Genomic DNA, 25,023 nt, shown 5'->3' with positions numbered 1-25,023 from the left:
TACCTATTAAATTTTGGGAGCTAATTTGGTTTCTCTTGATTGCTCACAACAACTTTCATTTAGCCAGAGATTTTGTATCATCCTGCTGGTGCTGTTTCAAAGCACATTCCCTGCTCTTACAGTTATAGCCTGCAGCAAGTAGAATAATTTGTAATTATTTCAGGAAAAGAAAAAATTCAGGTTGGGAAGGGGAGTTTGGTGTAGAGTCTGCAGGCTTTTTCCCTTACAGCATGCTAAGAATAACAGGAAAAACATCCAGAGGAAGGAAGTGACACTTTGGTTCTAGCAAAGGCTGAGGTATAGGAGCAGCAGGTTCTGGGAAGGGTTAGATGGGAGCCAGCTGCTGTGCAGATCCAGGGTGGAAAGTGAAGCTAGAGCTGTGTAAAAAAGTCAACACCTTTAGGAGGACAATGTTTCCTACCTTAGTGAAAGTACTCTGCTCTGTTGGACTGATTTTAGAGTAGGCAATCCAAAAATTGTGTGTAAAATGGGAAACAACCTGATGCAATGTGGGCTAGGATCTGATGGGCTGCAGTGTTGCCAGGAGGCAGGAATTACTGCCCTTCCTGTTGATTTTTGATGTGCTCTGTTAATTTTTTGGTAGCAGCATACTCTACCATGTTAACATTATATGTTCTCAGTAATGCTCTATAATTAATAGCTGCTTGGAGAAATACAGTGAAATATGGATTTGTTACATCTTTTCTTGATGTCTTGGATATGGACATAAATTTTAGGTCTACAGACATTCTGTTAATCAGCTTTGATTTCTATTTCAAATAATTCTGTTATCTAAACAGTACTGCCTTGTCTGCCTTTGTATTTAGTTAGGGTTTAGGGAAATTTCTTGATGCTTTCCCTTTTGGTCCTTTCGTTGTTTTTCCTTCCTTCATTTTTTTTCCTGCTCCCTACGCCTACTTTAATATGCAGACTGTTCTTGATTTGGGCTACATATATTGACTGAAAATGAAAATGTGATAAACATTAGTTATTGGACATGTGGAGAACATTGTATACTAAAAGGTGAAGAGGTATTTAAATATTGTGAAATAAAAGTTACGTTTTGGGAAAGCAACTAATATATCTGTTATTGTTCAAGCAGTTGTGTTTTACAGTGCCTTTCATAAACTGGGAGATGAAATATTCTCTGTAGAGACCTGATAAATTGTGCTCTTTTGTAGCATGAGTCTTCCCTTTGATGCCTTAAGAGGCTACCTAGAATAGAGGCTAGACAGTGTTAAAGGAATTAAGTAGGTATTTATTAAAAAGGCCTTCAAAAATACACCTTGGGCAGTACAAGAGCTTGGCTGAGGCTACACCCAAGATGGACAATGGGTCCCATGTTTTCTCACTTTTATAAATTTTGGTCCGTTTACATATTGGGGTTAATTGAACAATTTCATCTTCAGGTTATGAAGTCCCATCCTCTCATTTTGCTCTCCTCAATACACTGTTGTTTATATTTTTGGGGCCTGAAGCTGCAATGATGTCGTTGGTTCTCAGGCTGGAGAAAGATTGTTTTGTCTAACTAAACTGTGAGGAGAACTTGCTAACACTTTATATGACGTTCGGAGTTATATACTAACACAATACAGAATCTGGATAATATGAAAGCTAAAACTTAAGGCATCACCTTCAGTCCTAGATAATCTTTAGCCAGTGGCATCAGGGTGATCAAAACAAAAAAATGTGGCTTAATATTTAGCTAAGAGAAACCCCTACCTTCACTATGATTCCATCCTTACTAATTAAGGGCTCCTTAATTGGACCAGTTTGTGTGGCACGTTAGGAAAGCTATAATAGAGCATCCTCTCCTCTGGCTGGTCAGTTAAGCAAGAGCCACAGTGTTTCTGAAACTGCTCATTAGAGACAAGATGCAAACACACCTGATGGTGAAAATCAAATTCATGCTAAAAAACTTGAGCTGGAATGTGTTTAGTTTGAAGTAATTAAATGATGGATGGGAAACATGCCCTTGTTGAAGTGAGCTGAGTCAAACCAAGGAGTTGCTTTCTGTCCCCTGTTGATGTGGGTTTTGGTCAGCCTTGGCTTGCTCAATTTCTCCAGCCAAGCAGCTCAGCCAGACTGCCTTGGGTGAGCCTGATTTTTGTGGCTTTTATCTGCTATAATGCGTTACATTGGGTTCTCAGTTTTGGAGACGGGCACACAACACGCGGAGGATCATGCAACACAGCCACAGTTTATTGATAGACACACCCTTTATAGGGGGTTCAAAATTCCCATGCTTGAACACCTGATTGGTTGAGGTGTCAACACCACCCAACTCATTGGCCAATGATACGTCTGCATTCAGGATTGAATGGGATTGGCTGGGATCCCCTGTTTGAATTTGAGTCCAACCAATCATTGCCTCACCCGGGGACTTGTTTACTTCTAGGCTGGTGGAGTTTGGGAGTGTGTTACGGCCAAATTTATCCGTGCAGCTTCGGACCAGCTGCAGCTCTCACAATAATGCACATGCCAAATGGGCTTTGTCTCAGTCCGTGTAAACACATAAATAGATGCTGACCTTTCCAGTTGTAACAGAGAGAAAGGGAAAGACTGGATGTGGCTGCAAAGTGTCATTTTCAGTTGAGTTCAGTTGAGTTGTCAGTTTCGCAGGCAGAGAGAGGATCAGCTGCTCTGACTCAGCCTTTGTGTTTCAAATCCAAAGTGACTGAGCATCCATCACTCTCTTTCCTAAGTAATACGAGAGCTCATGTTTCTACTCATTGGCTGCACAAGTGAAATGTTCTCCCTGAAGTATCATTTTTACAGTACCTACAGGTCAGAACTACAAATGTTATGCTGTGGGATTGCAAAGTACAGAGCAAAAAGGCTGAACTCGAAGAGGAAATGGGAACCACAAGACGAGGGACAGAGAGGCCCTGGGAATTTTATGAGCTTTTTTTTTATCAGCGTTCATTAGCTTTATGATGACATAAACTTGCTACTTCGGAAGCAGGAACTGTTGCAAGCAAAAGAATAATTAAAGGCAGTGGGCACAGATGAGAAGCTGTAGGGACACCAGACTTGTGATGGCTTATAAGTGACTTCAGGGTATATGAGCTGTCTGGCTGGGGGTGTAAAAATAGAAATAAGGGTGGGTCTTAATCTGCCCAAAGGCAACACAGTTAGGTTTGCTTTGTTTGTTTTATGGTAGTTTTATATAGCTGATAAGATACTAAAAGGATATTGTTCCTTCATGCAGAGGTTTTACTGGCAGTGAACTTGTTTAGATACCAAGACTTCCACCTACAGGTGCAGTGAAAGAAAGGTGCGTTTTGTTCTTGAAAAAGCTTTATCCTTTATATGCTGTCCACGTGTTGGCCTTCCATTTTATTTATTTATTTTTTAACTAAAATTCATGTTACACAGTTTAAACATGTTTTACTGTATACATGACTAAATATTTGAATTATTCAGTGATCAGCACATTATATTAATTTTTTCTCTGCAGTAGTTGGCTTTTTTGGTAAGATACTTATTAAAATAGACTTAATATCTGTACTGTCTTATTTGAGGCTTAAGTTTGGGTCCATTTCATACCCTGCTCTTACCACCTGGTAAGAGAATGAGTAGGAATTTATGGAATGCTACATACTTCTATTTTTTTGTGTTGTTATTTGGTTTCTTGATATGGGTCATGTAAATTTTACTGGAATGTAGCAGGATACCAGATTATGTTTGGAAGGTATTGTGTAGCAGAGATGCAGATGCCTGTTCTCCCACATAGTCCTAAACACACATGGAAATATGGCTTAGTGGAGTCTGCAGGCTTGAACAAAGTCAGGGAAGGTTATGCCATTGCTGAAGCTATTAAGAAGGGGTGGCAAAGTTACAAATCTTGTAGGAAGATTATATAGTGACTTTCAAGAGTTCCTTTATGTCTTCTTGCTTAGGGGGGAGTGTGAGCCCAGCTGTACATGTAATGAGAGCTCTGCTGCATTACATCTTTCTGCACAGCTCAGAAATTGACTTAATGTAGGCAGGCATTATTGATTCAGAGACTTTATAACCTGATATGATGTGGAGGGGAGGGGCTGGTGGTTCTCTCCTGGAAGTACTTTTATCACCTGAATGATTCCCATGTGGCAGGCACTGGCTTCCATGTGACATTTTGGCCGTAGGGAAAATAGAACAGTAGTGGTTTTCTTCCTTCAGGATGCACTGGATAAATCCTGCATATGGAGGTTGTTCAGACCAAGAATCCAGGCTGCTTTCTCCTTCTTGATCTACAGAGTTTATACTTTTGGAGTCTTTAAGGAGAAATTTGGCAATTAAATCTGTGTTGCAGATTGTCTACTGGCCAGTAACTACCAACCAATCATTCAGACTTTGGAATGTGGTGGCCAAAAGGTTAGTCGTCTGTAGTGGCAGGCAAAGGTAAGGAAATGGAAAGTACTGGTGTGAACTGAGCCAACATATGATATTTAATGGCCTAGTGAATTTGGACTTTTGTAATATAACTGTGAATCCCAAGTGCACAAGGAAATAGTTCTTTTCAGTGCAGAAATGTTATCTTTTTTCTTCTTCTATAATTTCTTTTTCAAAGACTGTCCTAGAGATTTCTGCCAATTATGGGCATTTGGGGCTGGGGGCAGTTGGCAGTGCCAATCTGGGTAGGTTGTGGAGAAGAGCAGTTTTCATGAAAACATACCTGGCTTAGCAGATGGTTTGAAGGAGGAATACTTGAGTCCAAGACTGTGGCTTAAGCTCAATGATTGTAGTCCAGTCCATCAGTCCCAGAGAGACTGCTGGAGGAATTCACAGGATATTTTCCTATAGGGTACATTATTGCCTGCACAATTCCACACACTTTCCTAGCTGAGCCCTTGATCTATAAGCTGAAAATTAGTTATAAAATCCTGAGAGTGGGGTTAGGGCAGAGGTTTGAGATTCTGCATGCCAGTTTGGTGGCTGCAATAGAGCTGTTTTAATATTGCCTCATGAAAGCAGTCTCCATTGGCTGTATTTTCTTCAGTGTAAAATGTACTGGACTAATAGTCTCTAGTTTCAGAAGGTCTGGATGAAAACCACTGGATCCAGATGATCATTTTTTCTGGAGGAAATGACCCAAATTCTATCCAAAGTGTTAACTCTGAGACCTGAAATAGTTTTTTTGAGCTCCCAAGTTGTGCAGATGTATTTGGGTGTCTTCATTCTCTGCCATGGCAGGAGCTTTATTTTAGGACAAGATCTCGATTCACAGAACAGTTTAAGCACAGGTATATTGCTGTAATAGAAGGGTGCTGCTGCCTTGTGCTGATGGGACATTTAGTAAGCCAGTCAGATAAGGATAAATATACTATGGAAGGCTGATAGACCAATTTTTTTTCATGTATCTGTTACCTCCTTACTTACAGTTTTAAGGGATGTGACCAAAGTGTTTGCAGCCTGTTAAGTCCAATGGTAATGAGAGATTGCTGAGTGGCCAAAGGGAAGACGTCATTGTGGTGAAGGTGATGCCTTTTCCTCTTGTCCTTTTGCTTGTTGTCATCTGGGACAAGAGGCAAACCCTCACCTGGTTACAGCCTCTGTCAGGTATTTTTGTTATCTCCATCCTCTTACCTGCTGGACTTGCACAAGAAGCACCAGCCTCAAGAACAAAAGGGCGTCTGTTGTAGCAAAGCCAGATCAGCCCCCAATTTCACACTGTTCTCTTTGCACTCATAAGGGTGCATGAAGAAGTGCATTCAATCACAAATCATAATCCAGAGATATAGCACTATTTATGATTTAGTTCCACAAAGTCAGGCTTGCATCTTCACAGGGCGATTCACAGGTGTGTTGGTTTTGCACTGCCTGGTTTTTGGTAGTGGGGGGTGGGCCACAGAGGTGGTTTCTATGAGAAGCTGCTAGAAGCTTCCACCATGTCTGGAAGAGCCAATCCCTAATGGCTCTGAAGATGGACATCCTGCTGGCCAAGGCTGAGCCAAGTAGAGATGATGGCGATGCCTCTGTGATAACACATATAAGAAGAAAATAAAAAACAAAGATAGTGGGGCAGTTTTAATTCCAGATAGAGAGGAGGTGAGAACATGTGAGGGAAACAACATGGACACACAAGGTCAGTGCAGAAGGAGGGGCAGGAGGTGCTCCAGGCACTGGAGCTGAAATTCCTCTGCAGGCCGTGGTGGTGACCATGATGAAGCAGCTTTGCCCCTGCAGCCCCTGGAGATCCATGGGGAATGCAGAGATCCACCCACAGCCCACAGGAGAGGTGCCCACACTGGAGTGGGTGATTGTGGAGGCAGGTCAGCCTGCCAAGGCTTTCCCCTGGAGGAATGTGCCCTCAGGGAGCTGTGATAAGCTTATCTCAACCCTCTCCTGGAGAGATACCCCTTAGATGGGACCATCCTCTCTTGTCATGGTGACCTATCCCACCATGCTTGGTGACTGTGCTGATCCTTTGTAACCCATTAGTTTTCCCCCCTGTACAACCCTGGCCTTCCCCCATAAAAACCCCAGCTTCTGCCCAGTTCAGCAGGGAGGTGTCAGCCCTGGCTACCCTTTGCAGAGCTGCTGGACAATAAAGGCTGTCTCTGTGGAATCACCACACGATGCTCCTGTCTCTCTGTCTCTGAGTCAGCCCAGGATAACCTTGCAAGCAGAGCTGGAAATCATTGAGCTGGAATCACTGAGCTGAAATCCCTTGCAGCCACAGGCTGCCCCTTGCTGAGATTACCCAGCAGCCAGGGATTGCCAGAGACCCCCGAAGGCTGTCTCCTGTGAAACCACTCTCTCTGGGAAAGTCGTGGCATCCTGGGTCAGACCAGAGGTGGATGCCTGGAGGAGGCTGTGATCCAGTGGGAGACCTGGTGGAGAGAGGGCTGGAGCAGCCTGTCCTTGGAGGATGCACCCCATGGGAAGAGAGACCCACGCTGCAGCAGTTTTGGGAGGATTGTTTGCCCATGGGAGGAACTCCCATTGCAGCAGGTTTGGGAGCACTGCTGCTCATGGGATTGGAACCACGCTGGAGAAGTTCATGGAGAACTGTCTCCTGTGGGAAGGGACCCCATGGTCTCACATGGGAAGGACTCCTCTCCCTGAGCAGCAAAAGAAGAACTTGGGTGACAAACTGACCAAAACCCCCATGTCCTGTCCCATCTGCTGTCAGTGGGAAGGAAGGAGAAGCTGGGGGAAGAAAAGTTGGTTTTAAGAGCTTATTTTACTTCTTTTTACTTTTTTCTTTTTACTGTTTTACTTGAGATTCTATACCCACTATTCCTTTTCCTGCACACAAAGGAAAAAAAAACCGAAAGGAAGAGACCTAGAGAGCTACTGTGATACTCAGGCCAGTATAGGAATACAGAAAGATCTACAGTGGTGAAATGATGAACTAAGTATGTGGTGAAATAGAGGAAGTGAAGCCTGGTTACTTCTGAGTCAACAGAAGTATTCCAGCTGATTTCAGCATGGCCAGGATTTAGCTGACAGTACCCTTTTGCTGAGTGCAATTCTTCTAAGGACTCATAATTTTGGTATTGTGGTTTCTTGGATAACAATTACTTCTTTTTTTCTTTTCCCCAGTTTCTCATCCTTTATTAGCCATTGTTTTTATATAGTGAATGAGTCCTATTTGTCTCATCTGACTGAAGGAGGATTCCTTCATGACAAGGACATGGACCTGTTGGAGTGAGTCCAGAGGAGAAACAGCAAAGTTGATTACAGGGATGGAGCAGCTCTGCTCTGAGGAAAGTTGGGAGATTTGGGATTGCTCAGCCTGGAGAAGAGAAGGCTTTGAGGTGACCTAATTGTGGCCTTCCTGTTCCTGAAGGGAGCCTACAGGAATGATGGGGAGAGACTATTTACAAGGGTCTGGAGTGACAGAACAAGGGGGAATGGCTTCATACCGACAGAGGCTAAGTTTAGGTTGGTTATTAGGAAAAAATTCTTTACCATGAGGGTGATGAGGTACTGAAGCAGGGAAGTTCTGCATATCCCATCCCTGGAAATATTTAAGGATGGGGCTCTGAGCAACCTGGTCTAGTGGACAGTGTCCCTGCCCATGGCAGTGGGGTTGGAACTCTATAATCTTTAAGGTCCTTTCCAACCCAAACTATTCTCTGATGCTATGTTATTTTCTACAACATTTTCTTTAGATATGATCAGATACTACCATGTTCAGGCATGCATTTACACCACATTGTTATGGTGCCAAGGTAGTCCCTGTGTTTTGCGAATTTCATATTAAATGTCTGTTTGTTTGAGAATAGACCATCTGAGAGATAAGGAAGTTGTAAAGAAAACCTGTATAGTGATAATTAGCAATATTGGTTTCTCTCTAAAGTTTGATATCTGCTCCCACTGAGCAAGTAAGGCTGAGTACTCTTTTCTGAAACCAGCTGTTACATGAAGCCTACAAAATAAATAATGTTTCCAAGTAGACCAGAAGGTTGCTTTTCGTGCTTTCAAAAGATCTTTGTTCATCAGAGATAAAAAACGTAGAGGCAAAGTTAGAAAATGTTTGGCATGGTTCTACTCCAATGTAAATTAGATCCTTCCTGCTTGCTTTATTATTAGCATTTGGATCCTGCCAGGAACTCCTCATTCCCAATAATCAGCTATGCAAGATATAATTCCAGGTTTTACTCTTTTAAATACAAGCTTTTGGCCCTTCTTTCCATTTTTCCTGTACTATGAAGTTTGATATGCCTGTTACCTCCATGGTATTACTCTTGTTACCTCCAAGTATTACTCTTGTTAACCATCTAAACTTGATTTTCACACTCATTTAGTTTGTAAAATGCACGTTAATAACTATGTCCCAGCTATATTTTCTCTTTCTTTCCTCTTGTGAGTACTGCTGGCTCTCTGCTTTATGGAACACTGCACTTGGTTCTCTCTGCCAGCTCTAGTTAAGGGTAATATTTGCCCAGGGTAAGGTGACCTGGAAGGCAAACTTGACCTGGCAGGGGCCTTAATGTGATGGCTGGTACCCACTCTGGATTGGCAGTTCTGAGGGGAGCTGCAGTGAAGGGGATCTAGAGTAATAGCTCTGTAAAATGATTTAATGACCAGATATTTACAGATATGTGAGCTTGCAAAAATGCTGCCTTTTTTATTCAGCAGAGCTGCTTCTTTCATATCCCACTTAGTTTTATCTTCCCACTGATGAACTGCATCTTCATTCCTTCAGAGCATCTCCAGCTACAGAAAAGCAGTTTGGGTTGTAAGTTGCCCTGCTCCTAAGTAGTGTCACCAGCTTAATTGGGTTTTTGTCATACATTTGTCAAGGGCTAATGTTCTACATGACTCTGCTACCCTTACTTCTCCATGGAGATGACAGTGTACAAGACAGATCAAAACCAAACCTGATTTGCCAAGAGACCTCACGAGGTCTTGATTTCAGAAGTTCTCATAGTAGATACTTTGTCTTTAGATCTGTAAGAGAAAAGCTCTATCCTGTCAGTTGGGACAGGATCCTTTTATGCCTGAGCTGAACTTTGAGCTGGTGGCTGACTGAGAGGGGGAAAATTTGTAAAACAACAGTAATTTCACCTTTTGTTGATAGCAACAGGTGTTTTGGTAATATAAAAGTAAGGTGAACTAGCATGTACATTGTACTAAAATTGTATTCATGGTTAATTCTGTTACAGGTCAGAGGGTGAGAAGAAATCAGTATTTTTTCAAAACTCTCTCATTCCAGTATGCTTTTGTGCTGGCTTTCATCAAAGACATCTGCTACCCACAGTATCCCTTTGGATCAGTGTCCCCTTTTCTAATGGAGAATGATAACAGCTTCTCGGTCTGCTGCTTCAGTTCTTGATCCTTCTTTTCTTTTCACGTTTTTGTCTCTGCGTTCTTCCCTCCTAGGTAGCCCCCAGGCCTCCCCACCTACTGCTGCCATTCTTCAGTCTTTGTTAGTATCTCTTTCTAGTTGGCCTTTTAATCACAGTTAGGGGATCAACTGACTCCCCACCAATGCTTTCTGGGCTGCTGGCACTCTCTGTGGAGTCCATGCAGCTTAGCACAGACCTCAGAGACAGAAAGTCATTGCAGGGATGCAGGCAAGGAGCATGAATCCCATTTTGCACCTGTTCCCCACAGAGTAACGCTTCTGGCATTTCTGCTTTGTCCTGCTGTGGGTATATGAATCCTGCATAAAGATGAGACATCCCCTTCCATGAAAGTACTACTCCATTAGTCCAGTACCAGAGTAATCTGCACACCTGGAGTGAAATTCAAAGTGTTCTAGAAAAGAACACATTTTCATGGTCATTTTTTGAACTGTAAAATGATTTGCTCATCATTGATGTCAGGTAGGAGCTGCAGTTGCTTTGCTGCTGCCTGCCTATTCTTTTGTTGTCTAGATGGCTTTTTTCTCCCTGTAGTACCACTGTGTAATAATGTTCTCATGTTATTCTGATAGATTTGTTGTGGCTTTGAAGGTATAGGAACACAGATAAAACAACAAGCCTTGTCAGGAGAGGTAGTATTCTTTTATAAAAGCAAGGTATGCTTGGCTCTTGCAGGGCACTCCTTCTCTGCAGATCCCACAAGGCAGTTTTCACTTCAGTTCTGTGGTTGGGGTAGCAAGCAGTTCCTGAGGGATTAGCAGAATCTGAGTCTGCTTACTCAGCAGGTTTGCTGGTGACACAAAGCTGGGAGCAGTGGCCAGTCCTGAGCCCTTCAGAAGGACCTCAACAAGCTGGAAGGATGGGCAGAGAACAACTGTTTAAAATTCAATGAAGGCAAATGCAGGGTCATGCACCTGGGGAGGAGCAGCCACAACAGCAACACAGGCCGAGGGCCGACCTGCTGGAAAGCAGCTCTGCAGAGAAGAACCTTGGGGTCCTGCTGGACAGCAGGCTGTCCATGAGCCAGGGGTGCCCTGGAGGACAAGAAAGCCAATGGTGTCCTGGGGTGCACTGGGAAGAGCAGTGCCAGGAGGTCAGGGAAGTGATGCTGCTGCCCCTCTGCTCAGCCCTGGTCAGGATCACCTGGAGTGCTGTGTCCAGTTCTGGGCTTCTCTGGACAGGAGAGACATGGAGCTTCTGGAGGGCAACAAAGATGATTTAGGGACTGGAGCATTTCTCTGATGAGGAAAGGCTGAGGGAGCTGGGGCTGCTGAGCCTTGAGAGGAGACACTGAGAGGGGACCATATCCCTGTCTGTCAGTGTCTGCAGGGAGGGCTCAGAGCATGGACCAGGCTCTGTTCCATGGGGTCCAGCAATGGGAAGAGGAATGGGCAGGAACTGATGCCCCCGAAGTTCTACCTGAATATAAGGAGTTGTCTAGAGAGAGCATGGAGTCTCCCTCATCAGTGAGATCCCAGAACCACTGGGACACAGTTCTCACATGCCATGAACCCTAGCATGGTCCTGCTTGAGCAGGGAGGTGGGACCAGATGATCCACTGTGGGCCATTCTTACTTCAGCCAGGATGTCAATCTGCAACCTAGAGCAGAACTCCAGTGGAATTAAGTTACATGGAATGCATTTTATGTTTGGTTTGCCATATCTGAAGGATAGGTTTTAAATGCCTGTGTGAGGTTTTGGTACATTCTGTATTTGCATGGTCTAAGTCACTGTACTTTTAGTCTTACCCAGTAAAATTTAGTGGTAGAAGAGGACCTCACATGGTAAAGAGTGTGGTGGAGTCACTACCCCTGGAAGTGTTCAAGAAACAACTGGATGTGGCACTCAGTGCCCTGGGTTAGTTGACAAGCTGGTGATGGCTCAAAGGTTGCACTTGATGACCTTGGAGGTCTTTTCCATCCTAAATGATTCTGTGATTATGTTTTTCCTTTGCTCTCTCCATTTGTTACTGTGTGTTATTTTGGTCTTTTCAGATCACAGAAATTCCCTGATTCCATTCTCAATTAGCATGTTGTGATGACATTTGTGGAATTTTCAAGTTAATTTGATATTATTTTAATGTTCTACAGATCAGGGTTTTGGAAGCCATATAAATTTATTTTTTAAAAAATATCTCATTTAAAAAATATCTCAGCAGGTCAGGTATGGTTCATTTCTGAAGTCCCCTTAAAAACTTGAGTAAATATGGAAAACATAAATTGTGCAGGATTCCTGATTTGGCAGCAATCTAAGTCAGTCACTTCATAGCTTTTTTCCCTGTCAATTTAGAAAGTTTCTTCCATCTTCTGGCAAATATGTTAATATCCTATTGTACTTTCAAAGAAGTTAAATACAGTACAACTTGCAAAAATATGAAAGGTGTGCATTTGGCTTTGATGAGTAGCCTTTCCAGCAGAATTCATGGTCTTTCAAAAAGTATTTTCTCTGAAATTACGCTTTCAGAGTCTTTTTCCTTTCACTAACATATGCCTAACTACCACTTACTGGCAGTGCACTCCAAATTCCTGTCAGAAAGAGTAAATTTTAAAACTACAGGTTTTACTTTGAAAGTTGTCTTTTGATTGCCATGTCTTTATGTTTTGCCTTCAGTGGATGTCTAGCTACTTAGTTGAGGGATAAAACAGCTGTCTCTGCAAAAATGAGCTGAGTGAAAATGATTTTTTACTTTGCTGGTGTGTTAAGAGCAATTTACACTGTACTTTGATATTCTTCCCACTTTTTTGGTACTTGCAGTAGTTTCATTTGAGGGAAGGAACAGAAATAAAGCAGAGGCAGTAGAGGCTGTGTTGCAGCCTGTAGGTTCTCTGGGGTTTGGAATTCTGTGCTTAGAGTGCCATGGAAAAGCTGCTGGGGATAGATCCCAAGCCAAATCCTGGAAAACTGTGAACAATCAGAACAGGTATTAAACATACCACATATCCTAATTGCAGTCAGAATGCTGAGAAATGCTAGCCTAAATTACCCTCCATTTAAAATTCATACATGGAATATAAAATTTAAAATTCACTATAGAAATTACAGATTTTTATGGAGAAAATAATTTTATTTTCTATCCTCACAGCTGCTTGGGCTGTTAATTGAATGATTGAGCTTTACTTCTGTGCTTTAGGTTCTTTAAGGCACCGCTGTGGCTGTGAAAATGGATATAAATTACAACAGTGTTTAGAGAAAATGAATTCAGGGCTGTCCATTCAGCTGTGTAGACTATTACCTCATCTGCTGGGTCAGCACTGAGCACTTTCTCTTCTCATATATTTATTACAAAACCATGGCAGTATTTTTTTCATTAATTTATGGAGTTCATTGTTTTCTCTGTTTATTGCTTATTCCCACATATTATGGTCTCTAATTCCGTTTCTGTTGCTCTAGTCTCTCTTTGTAGATGTGTGTGAGTGATACATAAGAACATACAATCACATCATTCAGCACTTTGGAAGTAACTGAAAACATTCTATCTACCAAGGAAATCTCTGTTGTAAACTCTCCATGTTAGGGCTTGATATTTCTTCATATGTACACATGCTACATGTTAGGAATTACAGGAGGGGTTTTATTTGGCTAGTGTGAGCTTTTGCCTTAGAGGTCTGTCCTTCATAACAACCTGTTCTGTCAAAGGCAGACAGACAAAAAAACCAAACCAACAACCTTTTCTTTTGTCTGTCTGCCTGTGTGCCTTCGTTTTTGGAATATGTTGTTGTGTCTGGCAGCTGGGAGAAAGGGAGAAGTGATGAGTACAGGCTGCCTGGAATCTTGCATCCTCCTATGCAATGCTCTTGGAAAGGGGATTTTTTCACCTTTTACTCACTGTAAATATATGAAACTGTGTGGAGTTAATCCCTGGAGCACTCCCTGGGATGAGTGGCATTCATTGTATTTGTGGTTTGAGAGGCCTGAGGGAATGTTTAATCTCTACCCTGGCTGACCTGGCAGAGTAGAGCTCCTGCTCTGAAACACGAGTGGTTTGTGCTTGTTCTGTAGTGGAACGAGCTCTGTATGGAGTCCTGTTACATATGAATTACTGCAAGTTCCGTGGAGCTCTTGCATTTCTTTGATGTATTGAATTTGGATGTCTGAATTTTAAGTAGGAGTGGGAGAAGTGATTTAAACAAAACAGTGTAGCCTGTGACCCACCACTTTGCCAAACTCACTGTGAAAGACTTGCCCGTTTTGAATTCTGATACAGAATTTATCTTTAGCAAAGTGTTCTAAAACAACCTCCTCTTCACTGGAATATTTGGAGTGCAGAGTCTGCCAGTCAGTTGTATCTACAAGTGTCCTCTTCAGGCTTAATGAAACCTTAGTGAAAATTCTCACTGCTTCAGTGGAAGCTTTGCCACTAAACTATTTCATGAATGAAAAATGCAGGCCATTAATTTATTAATATCCATAAACTTTTCAGTTGAATCTTGATTTGATTTATGACAGATTACAAACTTCACAGGCCTCCAAGATTTTCATACAAAAGCTCAATGAAACTCAACTGTTCTGGTAAGGTTTCTCTTTGGGATTTAACTCTGAAATGAAACACCCAAATGTGCCTTTGCTTTGCTGACAGAAAGGAGAAGCTGAATGAAAAAGAGGATATGTAGGCTCTGGCAGTCCAAGACAGAGTCACGTTTGTTTTTTGTGAAAAGAGTACAGATCTATGTTGAAAGGTATGAAAATCTGAGACTACCATAGGAGTGCTGTTAAAAGGAATCTGTTTAATCTACTGGTTCTCTGCATATTCTAGAGTCACAAAAAATCTGATTTAGTGGGAAAAAAAAGGGCATGATATTGTCGCTAACTTTGTTGTTAGCAGTGGGATGGTCTAATATCTGCTGTTTCTAGGTGTCATGAATGGCATTGTCAGAAGGCCAAGACAAAAATGGAAGGTCTAGGTGGTCCACTTGTGTAGAATCTTTTCTAGTAATACAAAAAAGAGAAAATAATCTAATCTGCCTTTCTAATTGCAGGACATATTATAAAAGATTATATGCTTAGGGGAAAAAGCATTTTCTCCAAGTGTGACTTTTTTTGGCTGGACACAATTGAGACAGACTGTATGTAGCCAGCTGGGGTGGTGGTGGAGTGCTGAGACCCTGCACCTCTCACCTGCTATAGTGAATTCAGCTTTAGCCTTCAAAAAGGTTGAGTGAAATTCAGTTCTCAGCAACACAGAACAAAGAAAGACAGAGCTTCGTAGCTGACCTCTTTGGAGGCTTTCATTCAGCGTTCTGCCCCAAGAAATCTCTGTATGAATGCTACTGGGTTTACAGAAATCTGACCTTTTATCTCCTGCAGGTCAGGGAGTGTTAAAGGGAACAATCAATAAGAAACACAGATTTAATGTGCACTGAAAAGGATGCTGGACAGGTGGCTTTTTGCTTCACCTTGCCTGTGAAGGTGGCAAGCTAAAGCTTCTCTCTTAAAGAGGGTGGCAAACTGTATCCTAAATAGTTTCTTCCCTCCAAGGAAGGACAGGTGTATTGTTGTCTGGTTCACTGTCCCCCACAACTGTATTGTTCAACATTCAAAAAGTCATTTTGCAGTCATTTTTGTCAGCCTTTTAAAGACTATCTAGACATGCCTGGAGGGCAACAACACTTGAATATCTCTCCTTAATTGACTTAGAGAGCTCTAAAAAAATATTAGAGATACTGTGGGAAGATGAAACCAGAGGGCACAGTTATATGTAGTGACAGGGCAGGAGGGAAACTAACAGAGAGTAGGTTTACTTAGGATAGTAGGAAGAAAGTCTTCACTCTTGAGGGTGAAAAGGCACTGACATAGGTTGCCCAGAGACACTGTGAATGCCCCATCCCTGAAAGTGTTGAAAGCCAGGTTGGTTGGGGCTCTGAGCAACCTGGTCTAGTGAAAGGTGTTAAAACAAGATGATCTTTAAGGTCTCTTCCAGCCCAGGCTATTCTATGATTTTATATATCTCTTACCAAAAGCCAACAACCAGCTTGTGCTATCTTCCATAAGATTCATCATGTGAATATAAAAAGATAAAGGAAAATTTAGGAGCTTAGTTTTGGGGAGTATCAAAATCAGATAAATCAGTTTTCAAAAGGTGAAAGATTGTAACAATTCTTTTATGACATATCTCGGTGAAAGGATGAAAACTAAAGCAGCAGAGTGAGTGGGTATAAGAGGCAGAATGGAGTAATTTTCTCAGCCAGAGAAATGAGTCTGGCCCAGGGATATGTCTTTCGAAATGCTGCATGCAAACTTCAGTCATTATGTTTGAGAGTTATTGTTATATGTTAGCAAGTACTGAGAGTGGGTTCAGCATGAGCCTAATTAATAACCTCTCATCTCTACTGGGGACTCAGATATTCCCTGCTGGTACGTTCCAAGTTGTTTGCTCTTTTACCCTGTCCTCTTCCAGGTCACAAAGCTGAAATATTTGCTGATAGGAAACTGTCCCTCCTCAGCCTAGCCATTAAACTGGGGCTGAAGTAGGCCCCAAAAACAAAGTGGAGGAAAAGGCTCTAGACTCAAGCAGCTTGCTGCGTAGTGCTTATTACTCAGGGAGTATTCAATCCAGTGCATTCCCATTGTGTTAAGAGCTTTCTTCTGCTCTGGGCATTCATGTTTGCCCTGGATTTGCATTATGTTTGGGAATTGCTTTAAGTGAAAAATAAAATTTGTTTTAGCGTGATAGGAAGCTCAAAACCTACTTGCTAGGTCTGACAATATCTTAAAAATAGTAAAATAATATGATGTCCTACTACTCCAGCTACTGTGATTTCATAGAACGGTAGAATCATTAAGATTGGAAAAAAACTTTGAAGGGCATCAAATCCAATCTTGGACCAATCACCACCTTGTCAATTAAAGCATAGCACTGAGTGCTAATTAGTCCAGTCAGTTCTTGAACGCCTCCGGGGATGGTGATTCTACCACCTCCCTGGGCAGTCCATTCCAATGCTTAACCACCATTCTGTGAGAAATTCTTTCTGAAACTTTATTTCCATGGTTGTTTCATCAGCTGGCAGAAGAAAGTTGTAGTTCATTGAAACTTTTCATTGTCTTCTCCAAATTGCAACCTCGAACAGAGGGTGGCACATCATTTGTTTTAGCCTCAGAGCTGTCTAGGGTCCTGACATGTTAAGAAACAACAGGTGGCCCTGGCTGGAGCAGGAGGTGGTCTGGATTATGTGAATCCTCTGATGTTAAAAGCAAGGGAAGCACTGAGTCAGTAAGGAAAGGCCTTTGTGTGAAATTAGTTTTGAGATTCTAATGCATAATTTTGCTATCTTGGTCTTAGGTTGGGCTGGGTCTCTGAGGCCTAGCCTCCCTGTTTGGCTGTACTCTCAGTAGAGGAGTGAGCCCCAAAATTACTTTCACAGACTCACAGAATCATTTAGGTTGGAAAAGACCTACTGGAGCATTGATTCCAATCTTTGAATGATTTCCACCATGACAACTAGACCAGAGTAGTGAGTGCCACATTCTGGTGTTTCTTGAACACTTCTAAGGATGGTGATTCCACCACCTGCCTGGGCAGCCCATTCTAGTGCCTGACAAACACTTCAGTGAAGAAATTAATTTTCATGTCCAGCCTGAACCTTCCCAGGCACAGCTTGAGGTCGCTTCCTCTTGTCCTTTTGTTTATTTCCTGGGAGCAGAACCTGGCCCCCACCTGGGTCTTGTTTTCAGGTACTGGTAGAGAGTGATAAAGTCTCCCCTGAGCCTCCTTTTCTCCAGGCTAAACACCCCCAGCTCCCTCCACTTTTCCTCACAGGACTTGTGCTCCAGACCCTTCCCCAACTCTGCTGCACTTCTCTGGACAAAGTTTCATGTAAGCTTGCAACAAATTACATTTTCTTACTACTTTTTAGGGAAGCTGTACCCTTATATAATGAAATGGCACTTTTCCCCATTTTAATCTTATGTTGCTAAGTGTTTTATTATTGATGTAGAAGTGACTGTTGTTTATAAAAATCTATCATGATCAGTTATTCATTAATTATTACCATGCCTCTATGTGAAAATACATCTCAAGAAGTTTTGTTTTCATTACCAGAAAAAATAAAAAGGTAATGGGAACTTCATTGGTTCTGTAATTACAGTCATTATTCTCCTTTACCTCCTTAGCCTTCTGAACTTCTGTTTTCATAACCTTTAGACATGACATTACATGGCATTGCACTTCCCTCTAATTGCTTCCTTATTTGGCAAGCATGACTTTTTAAACACATTGGTAGTCACTCATTATATGTAAATCCTTTGATGCTGCTGACCTGCTTTCTGTCTTTCAAGCAAGGGCTTTTAACCTTGGCTCTACTTTGCAGAAAGTGAAACTGCAGGGCAGTTTCTACTTTGCAGAAACTGCCCTGAAGAAAATGTTCTAAATGTACAGCTGTGTCATTGTTTAATGTGCAGTCCTTAAAATTCTTTGTGTTGTTTTCTTTGTGTGCTGTTATTTGCTTTTCAAGTCTTACATGACAGCTTTTCGGGTCTTTTTAGTTACATGGGCCATATCATGTGCCATGTAGTTTTCTGTGTGAAGGATAGACTAAAGGTGTAAGATGCAGATTGATATAATGGTAAATAATCTCCATATGTGTTGCAAAATTCGGAATTTTCAAAGTCTGAAATTTGTCTTACAAGTTATGTTTTGCTTCCTTATCTACAAGGTAAATGAAACTTTCTTAAGAGGCTTAATTTTTCTCATTAATAGAGGAGGAAAAAATGGAAGTGTACAAATACTAACATAAGCAGACTTTCCATGCTGCTGAAAAACCAGTCTTGGTATTTAAACTCCATTCAAACTCTAATTGCAAATTTCCTGGACAGCTCAATCCTTGCTACTTGTCTTTGATGTCTTTTTAAACAGTGAATCTCAAAAGATGTCAGAGATTCATCTGAACTATTCTGAGGTAACAGAAAGACATGGATCACGTGTTGATGAGAGGATCTTCTCCTTGTAGAGGTTCATTGTCTGACATACTGTCAAAATGGAAGTGTGTTACTACTTTGGTACCTCTCATGATAACTAAATCCATATTTTGATGACTATATAAAGTTGATTAATTAGTTTTGCTGTAGCTGCTTATTCATATCAATGGGATCAGGAATTTAGAGATCCATTCCTTTCTATAAGTGTTACTGTCCTTTCTACAAGTAGGGTTGGAAGCTCTTTTTATTTTTTATGAGCTGAAACTAGCCTTATTTATTGCATATACTCTGTCTTGCTAATAAGATTTTGAAGAGCATAAAATTGTTGATAAACCCTTTGTCAAACTGGGAAAAGCAAACAGTACCCCTTACTGAGCAGTAGTTGGTCTTGCAAGATTTCCAGATATCTTCCTTGCTGGCTATGTGTTGGCCCACCCTGCTACAAGACAACAATTCAACATTCTTTACTTATTCCTACACCAGACATAGGTAAGCAGATGCCCTGCAGTTCTCCCTGTTCTCTTTGGTTTCTGCTTGCTACTTAGACTCTGCATCTCAAAATCACTGAGGGACAAAGGTACAGAGTTGGAGGACTTTGTCACTTGACAGTCATATTGTTTGTATTTGTCTTCATTTCTCTACCTGGAATGTAACATTTACTTTAATGAAGGCTTTTGTGCATGAGAGCTAGTGTGTGCCTACAGGGAGTAACTTCCTTAGCCAGGATATTGTGCAGTGCAAGGCAGGAGATAAACATCCTTGAAATTTATACTGCATGGCATTAAAAAAGTAGTTTCCCCCCCTGAAATTATGATTTGTGTTCATCCTTGTTTCCATGAAATGCACAATCAAAACTTGAAAAGGTATGCTTTTTTTGGCTTAAGCTTAGACCATTTTATTAAAGAACCTTGGTGTTTACAGGTTGATACACAGCTTTTTCTATTCTGCTCAGACTTAGAGCAGACTAAGAAGCAGCGAAATAAGTGCTGGAATACCTGCTGTTCCTATGTGTCTTTCTGCCACCTAGTGCCTGTGATCTGGCAGGTTCTGTAAATACTGGACAGTGCCCACATTTAACCTGAGTTGGCTGAAATGTAAGAGGGAGGCTGTTGTGTACCTGCCTCCAAAGGTGCTGGTGAAGCAGAGCAGGTCTGACAGTCCCATACGGAGGATGATGGAGTCCCCCAGGCCTCATGGCATCTGGTGTTGTCAGGAGATCAGGGAAGAGGGAGGATTTGCTGAGTGTTCCTGTGGATGTTGGAAGAGTTTAGTGCTTTGTCCTATGACTCAAGGTTTAGCCTGATCACACAGGATTTAAAAAGAAATCAAAGGAGTCACTCAAGACTATGAGAAGGTGGTAAGGGAAGCCAACAGAGGCAGTTGTTTATGGATTCTGATCATGCTGTTCCTCAAGGAATTTGTACACTATTTTTCCATTTTCTGCCATTTAATGGGACTGGATTACTCCACAGAACATTTAAATGCAGCTCTTCAGAAGGCAACGTAAGTTCATCATGAGGCTTCACAATTGTGGAAATGGAAGCATTTCCTGGAATAAGAGACACCCTCCCCCACCCCCACAATATCACCAAATGATATTTTATTTTTATAACTTCTAATCCAAAATTTGGGCTCCTAATGCATTGCAGGTCGTAAAGTTTGGATCCAGAAACCTTGCCGATCTTTGGAATTTCTCACCTATTTATTCTGTCTTGTCAGGGAGAATACCCTTGACATTGTCAGAGCATTCATTGTTTAAAATACTGTCTATGATATACAGTCTGATCCAATATACAAATGTGCTTTTTTTCCCTTATTTTTTCCATAATCCCCACACTGTGCTATCCTGGCTGTATGGAGGCTGACTATTGAATTAAACACTGCATCAGCAATTTGAAATGTTCTTTTAATTCTGAGCAAGTGCTCCCTTGCAGTGACATCATGCTGGGTAGAAAGCCGTAAAGATCACACTATTTTGAAGTTCCTACTTAAAGTACAGCTGGAACTAAAAGTGACTGCCAGCTTAGTCACTGCTGCTCCACAGTTTATGTGAATAATGCTGCAAAGTGTTCTCTTTTTAGTGTGTGGCTGCTCTACAGATCATGGATCTTTTTGGATAGCAGAGCTTTTCCTACAGCAGCACAGCAATGTATTCAGTCTTCCAAGTGGTCTTTTGTAGCCCTGTGTCCCTGTGTAAGTAGTTCCTGAGGTTCTAACCTCATGAACAACAATACTGCCTAAAGTACATAATTTTGAAGAGCACAAAGTTTGCATAAGCTCAAATGTTGAATTCCGCTTCAGGGCTAAATAAACCCTGTCATGACTGAGACATGTGGACCTACAGAGGAGCTTGTCTCACCTAGACAACTTCTCTTTTTGTTCAGTGAGCTTCAGGTTACAACATGTACTAGCTGGCAGTGCCAAAATAAACTGAAGAAGGTAGCTGGAGATCCAGTGTAGGATCTCTTCCTTATTTAATTTCACAGTCACTGCCACCGTTTCTTCTTGTAATAATCATATTTTATTCAGATTTCCACCTGTCCCAGTGAGAGAGAGCAGGTTTAGACTAGATATGTGGAATCAGAGATTTATTTCTGTGAGGGTGGTGAGGCAGTGGAACAGGTTGCCCAGAGAAGTTGTGGGTGCCCCATCCCTGGAAGTGTTCAAGGCCAGGTATGTTTGGATGGGGCTGTGAACAACCTGGTCTAGTGGAAGGTGTCCCTGCCCAGAGGTGTTGGAACAAGATGATCTCCCAACCCAAACCATCCTCTAATTCTGTGTCTGTTTCCTTGCTGTCACTGGGTCACTTCTTGCTCTGCTGGGCTCCTGCACCTGGTTAGGATATAATTGGTGAGTGGCTGGAGAGGAGTGAATAAAATTGAAAGAACCACAGCCCCCACACATAGTTCCCTATTGGGAATACGCCTTCCCTGACATTGATGAGTTTTTATCGTTAAGCTGTCACATCCTGACAGCTCTGTAGGCGGAACAAAGGGGCGCATCAGACCGAACATGATTTGTAAACAATGAAGAAGGAACTTGTGCTACCCTGCAGCATCTGGCAGTGTGAAAAACCACCATGAACTCTCAGGGTTTTGTTGGCTCCTTAGGAAATTCAGTAGAACTTCACCCTTCTCATCAGGATGCTGCCTTCTCAAAAGGAACAGCAAAATCACAGCATCTCTTTCAAATTCAAAATACTTATTTAAAAGATAAATTATTCTAATTTATGTTTGCTATGTTTTTAATGATTTTTGTATCGTCAGCATTAAATCAGAGGCTGAATACTGTAATTTTTCCTGTTTTTCCAGTAAGAATTTCATTTCTGATTAAAGTCTTTGGCAGTGAGTGGGCAAAAAATTAGTGCATTAACAACCTAACAATGAAATCAAAATGATTTTGAGTAACATTATCTAAAATTATTTTTGTTAGTATGTGTAATGTTCTTTTAACTGATGAGAGTGATTTACTTCTGCTTAGATGAGTGATGAAACTAATCAGTGAATTGCTTGAATGATGCATTGTTAAATTAGTCCCATATTCAGTTGGGAGTCTTTTATCTATTGCTCTGTGTGCTTCTTTGTCATTGAATTTGCAGGGGGATGTGCAGATTCTTCTTTTGTTTACATGAATATTAACTAGAACTGATTGTCAGTAGAGTTTCATTGTTTAAAAAAGGAAAAATGAGACAATGGACCTTCCTGTCTTTGGTTTTGTTGGGAGATACCTTTTTAAAAAAATGCCTTAAGCAATTCATTTAATAAATCACTTGACTTATGTTTACAAGGGAATTCATCCTTCTAATTTCCAATATGCAAATTGCTACTATTTAAAAGTATTTGTAAATTCTATGGTAATTATTGCTTAATAATGAGGATAAGTTGGTGGTTTTCTGGTACATTTCCTCTATCAGACTAAATAAATGGAGGCAGGTTTTATCCAGTCCACCCACAAGACTGGCCATTCATAAAAAATTTATGAATGAAGAAAACAACATGTGTTGACAATGAAAATAACAGAGTTTCAGAAAGCTAATATTAGTGGAAATGCTTTTGTTACAACTATGATGCCTAAAGCCAGCATTTGTTAGGCTAGCTTAGAATTCTAAGGAGAAAAACAGCTGAGCTTTTAGTGACCATTTAGCATAAATGGCATCTGGGTCCCTTTAATGTGAGAATTTACACACTGTCAATTATGAACTGATAATTTGCCTGGAGAAGTGTTGTGATGTGGAAGGTAAAAAAGGAAAGCATTAGAAGGTTTTATAGAGAGAGGAAAAAAAGTCCTAGATTCAACACTTGAATCTAGGACTTGTATAAGTTTTGTGCAGCCAGACAGTTTTGTGTTTGTTTGGACAAAGAGTTCCTAGAATGTCCCTGCAATCTCAGCAATAACACAGATCTGTGATTTGAATGTCTGAAAAAAAGTCATGTGCAAGATAATAAATGCAGGTTTCTCCCAGGTCATCCTAAGTAATTGCTCTTCATTAAGCTCAAAGCACCTGAAATGCCACCAAGCAACAGAGACAGTTAATCTTTTGGACTTTGCAATCCCCTACACGCTGGTAATGGCACTGGAATGATGTCTTTTCCTTAATGTGATCCCAGCTTGGGAATTACTTTGTTGTTAATCAGTAGCTATAGCTTGGCAGGTGTGATTAAGTAATTTAATTGTGAAGCTTGTGAAAATTTATAGGCTTGGCTTAACCTTTGTTTTAAGGGAAAGGGTGTGCTGTTCTGAAATTAATAGGCTGTATGGACAGGAGCCACCAGGAGTGAAGTCAACAGGACTAAGAAGTAAATGGGGGGAAGAAGAATTAGAATGATAAGCAACAGATATAGGTAGCAAATAAGGGTTTGATTAATGAAAAATGAGTGTTCATTTGGAACGAATGTGTGTTGATACTGTTGTTTGTTAAAATGTAGAAATTGTGTATATTTACACAAATTGTGGGTTCCCACCATGCTCCCTACTTTGCACAAACTAAAATAAAAAATAGATCTACCTCACCTTGGTGTGGGAATTTTCTGTACACACCAGGCAGCAAGCCTGCATTCAGGATAACAGAAGAACAAGAGTTTCAATACTTCATCAGCTTTTGGAAATGAAAGTACATATAGCAAGAACTGATATTATCATCTCTGAGCAGAACAGGAAATAAGCCTCCCTTGAAAGACAGCAAGCCATCTCAAGCAATATTAAAGGCTATTTGCAACTCACAGAATTTTGAAGCATTTTGTAACTGCTAAATGTCTGTTTGGGGGGGTCTAAAGGCACAGAATTTATGTGACAGGGCCCACTACTCTTAGAAGCAGGAGTTAATGTCTGCTGTTTTGGTGGTTTGGCACAATGTTTTGTAAAACCAGCTGTCTTGAAAGGAGCTTTGATGTATCTTTAAGAAAGGTGCTGTTATTTATAGAACGTATCTAATCTATATTTCCCCTGCTTCCCACCCCTTTACAGAGAATGTGAGTTCTCATTTGATCAGGGTCACCTCAGAGATGAGATGATATTGAATCTCAATATGTGCTTCTGGTTCAATAACTGTAAGTTTAAAAGCGTTCTTAAGAAGGCAAATGTAGGACAAGAATGCAGCTGCATATTCAGTATTGCTCTGCTGTGCTATCACTACATTCCTAACCATGGCTGGGTCTCAGGACACTAAAATTTACTTTTTTGCTTAAGCATATCTTAATCAGGGGTTAGTTTTCTCATTAAAAAGCAGCTTGTGATTTTATACAAGCTGAACAGAGTCTAGTTTGCAGAGAAAGGTAGACAAAGCCAGTAAATCTAGGAAGAATAGAAATAAGACTGCAGGAATAAGTTCTAAAAAATGCAGTTTGTGCTGTAATACTGGGTCTGTTTCCTGGGCTGTCCCCTGTACTGCACTGCCTGATGAATATATGATGCAATGTCAGATGTTGATCTGTACATGCAAGTGAGGCCACCCAGAGAGAATTGCTCTGTGATGCTGTATCCTCTCTCCCTGGCATCTGTATTCTTTGAGGCCTGTGCAGTAACTCCTGTCTCTGCTCCAAAGTCAGGCTTTGACAGGTTTGATAAATAAACAATCCCTGCATAATATTTTTGCTTGAAGAGAATATTAACTCTTGTATTGTAGAAAAATCAATAATCAGTAGCTATAACTTCTGTAACTAAATCACACTGCTTTAAATTCACATGTCTCTTCATCACCTTTTTTTTTGTATGCTGGGCTGCTCTGAAGTGCTGTGTGTTGCTTACATGACTGCTCCAAGCTCACAAAAGGCTTGGGGCTAACAGGAACATACCCTATCCATAGTTTAGAGAT

General features: G+C 41.2%; 1 protein-coding gene across 1 annotated transcript in view; it reads left to right on the top strand.

Annotated features, from left to right (window-relative positions):
* Window positions 1-25,023, top strand: part of ST8SIA1 (ST8 alpha-N-acetyl-neuraminide alpha-2,8-sialyltransferase 1) — a 136,834-nt gene that overhangs the window by 36,118 nt on the left and 75,693 nt on the right. The window lies entirely within an intron of this gene.

This window comes from Parus major, chromosome 1A (genome assembly GCF_001522545.3).
Source record: "Parus major isolate Abel chromosome 1A, Parus_major1.1, whole genome shotgun sequence".
NCBI lineage: Eukaryota > Metazoa > Chordata > Aves > Passeriformes > Paridae > Parus > Parus major.
Note: the sequence above shows the minus strand (reverse complement) of the source record. Positions and strands in the feature narration are given on the sequence as shown.